Source organism: Drosophila rhopaloa, unplaced genomic scaffold (genome assembly GCF_018152115.1).
Source record: "Drosophila rhopaloa isolate 14029-0021.01 unplaced genomic scaffold, ASM1815211v1 contig_215, whole genome shotgun sequence".
Classification (NCBI taxonomy): domain Eukaryota; kingdom Metazoa; phylum Arthropoda; class Insecta; order Diptera; family Drosophilidae; genus Drosophila; species Drosophila rhopaloa.
Genome location: NW_025335101.1, coordinates 46,979 through 55,718, shown reverse-complemented (window position 1 = coordinate 55,718; position 8,740 = coordinate 46,979). Strand labels below are relative to the sequence as shown.

Below are 8,740 nucleotides of genomic sequence, written 5' to 3'. Positions count from 1 at the left end.
GGAAAATATCCGAGGTCAAAGAAGGGTCATGCCTGGATTTTTATCGTGGTAGACCATTTCTCCAAATTTGTATTCCTGAAGGCCATGAGGGAAGCTACATCCTCGAACGTCGTCGATTTTCTCATTCACGAGGTATTTTACAAATTTGGCGTCCCGGAGGTAATACATTCAGACAATGGACGGCAGTTCACGTCGAAGATCTTCCAGGAGGCGATGGAGAGTTTCGGTATCTCACACCTAAAGACTCCGGTATACTCCCCACAGAGCAACGCAGCAGAACGAGTAAATCGAAGCGTGTTGGCCGCAATCCGGAGCTTTTTAGATGGTGACCATCGAGACTGGGACGTCTACCTTCCTGAGATTGAGGTAGCCCTTCGAAACGCGATCCACTCGGCGACAGAAGAAGCGCCTTTCTTTACAGTGTTCGGACATCATATGTTCCTGAACGGCGCCAACTATAGGTTAGCGAGGAAGCTAAAGTCCTTGTGTGACCACGAGATGGCGGGCATGAAGACAGCGGACAAACTCCGAGTGATCCAGGAAAAGGTCCGAAAGAATCTGGAGACAGCCTATGACCGAAGCCGTAAGCAATATGACCAACGGGCTCGGAACTTCATGGCCAAGCCAGGTCAGGAGGTATACCGCCGTAACTTCGTCCTCAGTGACTTTGGAAAGTCATTTAACGCCAAGTTCGCCAGGAAATTCCTTAAGGCTCGAGTGGTGAAAGCCGTTGGTAACAATGCCTACGAGTTGGAAGACCTGCAAGGACGCCACCTCGGAGTTTACCACGCCAAGGATATCCGGAGGTAATCTGAAAAAAAGGGTAATACAAAGTAAAGGAGTGCAAGAAAAACAAAGGCAGTACTTCCCGGCATGCGTGGGCCCCGCGTTGAGCACCGTATGGAACTGCAAGCTGCGTAAATGTCCAGGTTCCACTAGGAAAGGATCCAAATGCTCCCAATGATTTCGTCGAGCGGCTTGAAATCCGATGGCGTCTCTCTAAATCCTTGGGTGGTGTTGCATTTCAAGTTGGAACCGGCCGGGAGTAGATCGAAATCGAGGGCAAAAGCCTATCGATAAAAGTTGGTGGGTGGCAACGCCTACTGAAGTGGCGCCCCCTTCTGCTCATGCCCTTGGCTATCTAGCTATTTAAACTAGCCCGGTTCGCTCTGGGTATGGCTAGGATGGCCTTGGATTCGTCCAATGACCCACTTTTGGGAGAGGAAAAGGGAACATGGCGTGATCAGCATGACATTGCGTAGGTCAGGGATAGGGTTTAGTTGCTGCCAGACATCGAAGCCATGTCGACGGGATTTTTATATTTCTTAGCTTAGAATAGGCCAAGAAAAAGTGAGTGCGATTAGTGCGAGTAAAGTTAGGAAATTAAGTGGAAATTTATTTATTTTAGGTCCACCGGGGACCCTAGTACATAGGGCCCCGGCAGTTTCTGTGATTTTCTTCTTTTTCACAATTTTCTCGGAGGGAGGGCAGCAGCCCTCGTGGTAGTGCAGCAGCAGCAACAGCCACCGGCAGCAACAACAGCCACCGGCAGCAGCAACAGCCACCGGCAGCAGCAACAACCACCGGCAGCAGCAACAGCCACCGGCAGCAGCAACAGCCACCGGCAGCAGCAACAGCCCCCGGCAGTAGCGACAGCCGCAGGCAGCAGCAACAGCCACAGGCGGCAGCCACAGCCACAGCCATCAACACCAACCAACACCGCCGCAGGCAGTTGAGCTTGTTTACATTACCTCGGTGAGTCCGTTCCGGGCACGTAGAACCCGAGCCGCACTACGCCTCGAACACGACGCGACTCCCAAACAACGCAGCATCTCCGACGTCACGGTCTGCAGTGGCCGGGGCAGGGCGTAATACCGGTTTCCGGACCGCCACGTCCCTTTATAAGGGTCCCAAGTCGTCCATCGGCGACCCGCAGCCGGCTTTCTCGCCGCGCCTGTGGTTAGATTTTAAGATTAATTTTTGTATTCGTAAATTTGCGTACTCGCCTCGTCCGTTTCTGCACGTCTTCGTGATTCCGCGAGCTTGAGTCTGGCCTTGCGCTAAGTCGGGGTCTGAAATTGCGAAAGCGGGCTTAGCAGAACTCGATACAATTTATTAATTTATATTTACCTGTCCCTTTTGTGTCCTCTTGGAGCTCCAGCAGGGTAATTAGGAGAGAAAAGAGGTGTTTGATGAATGACAGCCACTTGGCTTAAAAGTTTTCTGCGGGGCCAAATTTCCGTTTTAAGAAGCCCTTGCAGCTGGTGCAGTCCAGGCCGGGTAGTGGTTTTGCCCTGACCTGTAGGAAATGGTATAAAGAGGAGAGGATATACTTAATGTTTATATTTGGCAATCTTATGTATATATTTATAAATAAATTTACTTAGAACGGAGATGAAGATGATGTGGGCCTAAGGCAATTTCCAGCGGGGAGATGAACCGGTCGTAGTCTGGCCTGGCAGAGGCTCCGGCCTTGGAACATGGGTGGTGCCTCCCTCGCGACGCTAGGGGCACCACAGGAAGGGTGGGTGCGCTGTGGCAGCCACATCCAATGCCACTTTTCCGTCATATTTGTCCCGGTTTGTGTATTTTGTTTTGTTTACCTTTTTTTGTTATTAGCGATGTTAGTATTTGTAGTGTGAGACGTCGATAGTAATCGATATTTAATGTTGTGGGGCTGTAGGGACATTGGGGGAACTCCGCCCTGAGGATTCCGGAGCTAGCCGGGGCCGTCCCAGGGAGAACAATATGCAGTTCCATAACATATTGCACCAAATGAAAATACCATACAAATAAACAAAAATACTACACAAACTAATATACCCACTCACATATACCCTTATATATCCGCCTGAGGACAGGCTCTTTTCTAATGGATGGGGAAGTAGCATACCCACACCCACATATCTACCACATAAAGTAACATACCCACACCCACATATCTACCGCATAAACATATTTACATTACGCATTTGTGACACCCAAAATCATCGTCGCCAATTAATATAAACATCCTCTTGAGTTATAAACAATTGAAAGAACCCCAAATTGTCGGCTCCCACGACTGACCAATTAATGTAAACATCCTCTTGCATTATAAACAAATGTCCCCAAACTCCAAAAAGCTTTTATCCCCCAATACTGTAAAATTGCAGACGCAGTTCAAACCTAGATCGCTCTCTTGCTCAGTGCTTTCATTTTGGACACTCTCAATTTATCAATAAAGTTCTTTCTCTCAATCGAAGGTTTGATAAGCGCCAGCTTAGTTTGTAAGTTTGAGTTTTAAGTTGAATCTTGTAAGGAGCAGACCCATCTCTCCCAGTTCGTGTTTACACTATTTTGATCATTAAAGAAATTTATATTATTTTCTAAGTGTTAAAGCCTAGTACTCAGATCGACAAAAACTGTCCGCCAATCATGAGAGAGAGCGAGATTCAAACAGCTGGCGTTCACTTTTCGTCAACTTTTTTTTTCACCTCGGTCCTCAGATCGACGAAAAAATACCAGAAAACAGCATAGCGGAAATGAACTTTGGGTGAGCCCTGGCGAAAAGATTAAAAAATTAAATCTTTTGGCGTGCTTTGATTGCAGGAGTTTACATGTGTGGACAAAATAACATTAATACTATCTGGGGTGCCTCTTGTCAGAGCAGCTATGAACTTTAAATTAGCAAATAATTATCAGTAAGTTAAAAAACACAACTGTTAAATTTAAATTGTATTGTTTTTAATTTCTTTGGACATCGACAGACTTGTCTTGCCAAGGTATTTGATAATATCTTTTAAAGGCTCTTTCCCGCAAATACGATATTTGTATTTTAACTGCTTGTCAACAAACCCAGCTGATTGACAGTACGACCGTAGCACGCTTAATGATGAACTCTCGAAATGTTGGTCACACTGAAAAGATTAAAGTTTTTACGCTAGCATACTCGTCTGTCGATCTGAGTACTAGGCTTTAATACCGAATTTGTTATTATATATATATTTAATGTTCGGGTAATAAATAAATAATGTGATGTTTACACTCGGATTGGTTGAACAAAAAAAAAGAAATATGGAAATGCCAATTAAATTTGGTTTTGTATTTGTCGCAATTGTTTGTAGTATTTAATTATTTAGTCGGAAAAAATTTGATCGGAATTGCGGAAAATGCGTTCTGTCGTGCACAAAGCCCCTTTTTTTTGCTATGTGTATGTATGCTGGAATATATAAATTAATTAATTTGATTATCCCACGGGTGGTCCCTCGCAGTTGCAGATTATCCAGGGGGTGCGGGTAGCAAGGTCCGCCGCTGTGGTAGTTGGCCGACTGGTCAAAGAATTCTCCAAGATGGATTATGAAGATTACGTTGGCGTTATGAAGATTACGTTACCTGCTGGCCAAGGGACAGTTTTTCAGAAATAAGAATTTAACGACTCTGACAACAGTAGAATTCGTATGAGCCGCAGCTCTTTCTTCATATAAAGTCAAATCTAAACTGAAACTTCAAGCTAACAAAAAAGAGACTCATTCGGTCACTCCAATTAGTAGTGTTTGCCGGCTATGCACGAGCTTCCGGCCAGAAGCTGTGTCAGCAATTTGGCCGGAGCGAGCCTTCGGACGATCGGTCATTGCCGTCGCCAGTCAGAATTAAGGCCGCCCTCGGCCGACCCTATTTGGGCAATCACCTCCCTTAGTTGAGCCGTGGATCACCTGGCCTGGGTGACTCGCCGATAAGTGAGGCCGACCCAGATCAACGCGCAGCAGATCGCTCCTGCGATTAGCACTATCTAGTGTGAACGATAGCCGTTGATATCTTCCCCGAATTTCTTAATATGTTCCAGGTTACGTTCACTCAAGCGGTGAAGGTATGGAAGCCTGAGTATGTTGTGTTCCAGGGTGATGTTCAGGGAAGGCGAGCTAGCCACTCCTGGTACCCTTTTCCGGGCCACGTCGTGATTGGCGTAACGGGTTTCGTTGACCGTGGCACTCTCAATGAAGGTGATGAGGTGAGTTCCTCGTAAGTGGACGTAAGTGCCGTAAGTCGTAAGTCCACGTGGGTGATAGGGTGCAAATCGCTATGTTGGATATCGCAGTGTGCAATACCCCCAGCGTGGAGTTCTTGGGCGCATTTTCTTCTCAGCGCCAGTTGACAAAATGTGGCTCCAGGTGACACGGAGCAGATTTTGACTGTGTGAATCCCTCAGTTGCAATCCGCTATGACCTTGTCCTTCAGCCTGAGTACTGTGTCATGGTGTGACACGGGAAAAACTATGGTCTTGACACATGCTGACTTAATTTTTGGAAATTTAATAATGAAATGTAAAATGTTAACGGATTGTAATATTTTGACAGACGCAACGGACAGTATATCTCTAATGGGGGTGTCTGTGAGCTCCTCGATCCACACACTTTCCAGGTCTGCATGATCTAATATGCTGGGGCTAACTATATTGATTTTGGCAAGAGCTATTGATAGCAATAAATTTTGCAGCTCCATCGCAATCATCCTATTCCGATATAATAACATCTCGTATAGGTGTCCCGTGTCAACTTGGGATTCTGTAGCCGACCTCAGAATGTGGTTGACAGTGGTGCAAATACTATTGATTTGTTCCTATACTTTGTTGTTAATATTTAACTGTCTATTGTTTGCATTGATTTGATTTGTGTTTTGTATCAAATCCTGAAGGTGTGTTTCTGTCCATTATGCAATAATATGTCCGATGCAGTTAATGTTTTTTACACTGCAATAAACTCATTCTTTAATTCCTGTGTTCCGTGGCACTATCCGTCAATTTCCAATAAATCACCTTGGTTTAGGAAAGAGTTGACACACTTAAGAAATGTAAAGTCCAGACTTTTTAGGAAATATAAAAATACCGGTTCTCAATCTGTTTCTACTAGATATTTAAGGGCTCGGTCAAGATTTACCGTGCTTAATGCTCAGTGTTATAATAGTTACTTAAACCGTTGTAAGGTCCAGTTCTCCCAGGACCCGAAACAGTTTTATAATTTTGTTAACACCACATCTAACACACATCTAATTATTTTCCTTCCTCGCTGTCGCAGGCAATAGCCGTTTTATTTGCCCAATTTTTTCAAAACGACTTACTCTACTTTAGATTATTCATCACAGCCTTATTCTTACACCATGTCCAAGTCAAACCTCATATTCTGTCCCACTTTAACAGAAAGCTCTCTTCTTTTGGATCTTCTTCGTATTAAGCCTGATTATTCGCCAGGGCCCGACGGTATTCCTGGGTGCGTGCTTAGGTATTGCGCTAAGGCCCTGTGCAAACCTCTTCACAAGTTGTTTACCTTATCTCTAGAAATTTTCCAATTCCCAAAAATTTGGAAGGAATCATTTGTTATTCCTCTTTTCAAAAAAGGTAACAAGTTAGAAGCCAGTAACTACAGAGGTATTTCTAAGTTGTCAGCTATTCCTAAGCTTTTTTAAAAAATAATTACTCCTCATTTGCAGCACCTTTATAGATCAATCATTTCTCCGTGTCAACACGGATTTATTAAACGTAGATCCACAATCACAAACCTTCTAGAGCTCACTACATTTGTGATAAAAGACTTCAATAGTAGTTTTCAAACAGACACTGACTTTAGTAAATCATTTGACTCTGTAAATCACTTACTTCTTATTCAAAAACTTGACCTGTTAGGTTTTCCAGTTGATCTGCTTAAATGGATTTCAAGTTATCCGAATGGCAGGTCACAAAGGGTGCTTTTTAAAAATTTAATTTCTGAAATTCTCCGTGTTACCTCCGGTGTCCCACAAGGGAGCCATCTGGGTCCGTTACTTTTTACATTATTTATTAACGATCTTCCCTCAATTATAAGTCATTCTCGCGTACTTATGTACGCAGATGATGTTAAGTTGTGGCCGCAGTATAGGGACATTTCCTGCCATTTAGACTTACAATCCGAGCTAGATAATTTTCACAACTGGTTCCGAAATAATTTACAAAATTTAAACGCATTCAAGTGTCAGCTGATGACTTTTTATCGGGTCAATCCGATATACGCGACTTACACATTAAGTGGCAGCTCTTTGGATAGAATAACTCTTGTAAACGATCTTGGCGTTCTCTTGGACTCTAAACTAAAATTTTCAAACCACATTTCGTCCATGGTTAATATAGACAGAGGAGTGCTTGGATTTATTAAAAGGTGGTCAAAAGAATTCGATGATCCTTATTTGACTAAAACTTTATTTATTTCGTTAGTCCGTCCGATTCTGGAGTATGGGTCTCCCGACTGGAGTCCGCAATACGGAATACATATTGGTCGTATTGAATCAGTTCAAAAAAACTTTCTTCTTTTTGCTTTACGGCGCCCCAGTTTAATGCAAATATTAACTTACCTTCTTATTCTAGTAGACTTCTGTTGATTCATTTACCCTCCCTAGCCAACCGTAGAACGATGCTTGGTGCTGTCTTCATTTATAAGCTTATACATGGTGATATTGACTCCCCCGACTTGGTAGGTCGGCTAAACTTTTCTGTGCCAAGTAGATTAACTAGAAATTATATTCCCCTAATATTAAATCATTGTAGATCTAACTATGCCTTGCATGAGCCTTTCAGAGTATTGTGTTCTGACTATAATTGATTTTTTCCTATAATCTAAAATCTTAACTCTCTGCCGCTCTTAAAACGATTAATACTAGCTTCATTGGCACAAAATTGATCTTACTATTCAACGTCCTCCGCGTTTGGCGTTCCCGCCACTACTTTTAACGCCGCTCCCAAGAAGTTTAAACTCTCAAGAATGCGAATTCTTCCCATACTAAAATTCGTCCATCAATGATGGGAATGTACTTGTCTTGCGAGTAGTTCGTGCCGATGTCAGGGCAAAAAGGAATAGCAGAGGTATGGGCTTAAACCTGTACCTAAGGTTGTCCTTGTGGACCACCCTCCCCTTAATGAGGACTGTAGTCCCCATGTCCGCTTCCACAGTTTTTTCTTCGCATAACGGTGAAAGCTTGATGCCTAGTCTCCTGTTGGATTTCACTAGGACTTTGTCGCCGACAATGAACACTATGTTTTGTCGGGAGGTATTTTCCCTGCTTCTCAGCTTATTTTGGGCATGTATTATCCTATCCTGTATATCGCACTGCGGGTCACTTGATTGTATGACTACCACGTCGGCCGGTCTCTTATCGATGACCGAATGGAGAGACTTGTTGTACTTAGACGTGGCCAGCAAGACCAACTCTACAGTGTCGCTAATGCATCTGCATTTTAAGGCTTCTGGCAAGCTCCACCAGAGTGCTGTGGAATCGCTCCACTTGTCCGTTCGAGACGCTGTGGAGTGGCGGTGCATTTGAGATGCTAACCCCGAAGTGATTTTCCAGCATGGCCCGAATATTGTGCGAGTTCAATGAGGGTTCATTGTCGCAGTAAATGACTCTGGCCTTAGGGAAGACGTTAAGAAGTTGTAGTAAAGCCGGTTTAAAATCCTCTATTGTTCTAGAGGGAATTGGTTGGACCATTGCAAACTTTGAAAATTTGTCAATGCATGTGAGGAAGTATTTCTTATCAGTGGAGAAAATGTCTATGTGTGGCATTTCTCCCACATGAGACGGTACTGGCGTTTCGCCGAGTTCGTGTTTTTTAGGATGCCTGTCATATTTTGCTTTAGCGCAGGTCTTGCAGTTAGTGACGATTTCATTCGCTAACTTGGTCATTTTCTTGGGATAGTACCGCGCCAATGCCAAATGCCGAGGCATCCGTCGTTAGATC

The 8,740-nt window shown here is 43.9% G+C and overlaps 1 long non-coding RNA gene across 1 annotated transcript; it reads right to left on the bottom strand.

Moving 5' to 3' along the window:
* Positions 1-1,751: 1,751 nt before the first annotated feature.
* LOC123037902 lies at positions 1,752-2,737 on the bottom strand. The gene is made up of 3 exons (XR_006417678.1): positions 2,384-2,737; positions 2,131-2,299; positions 1,752-2,072 (listed from the first exon to the last, which is right to left on the bottom strand). It is a non-coding gene; the product is annotated as an uncharacterized LOC123037902 (long non-coding RNA).
* Positions 2,738-8,740: the final 6,003 nt, after the last annotated feature.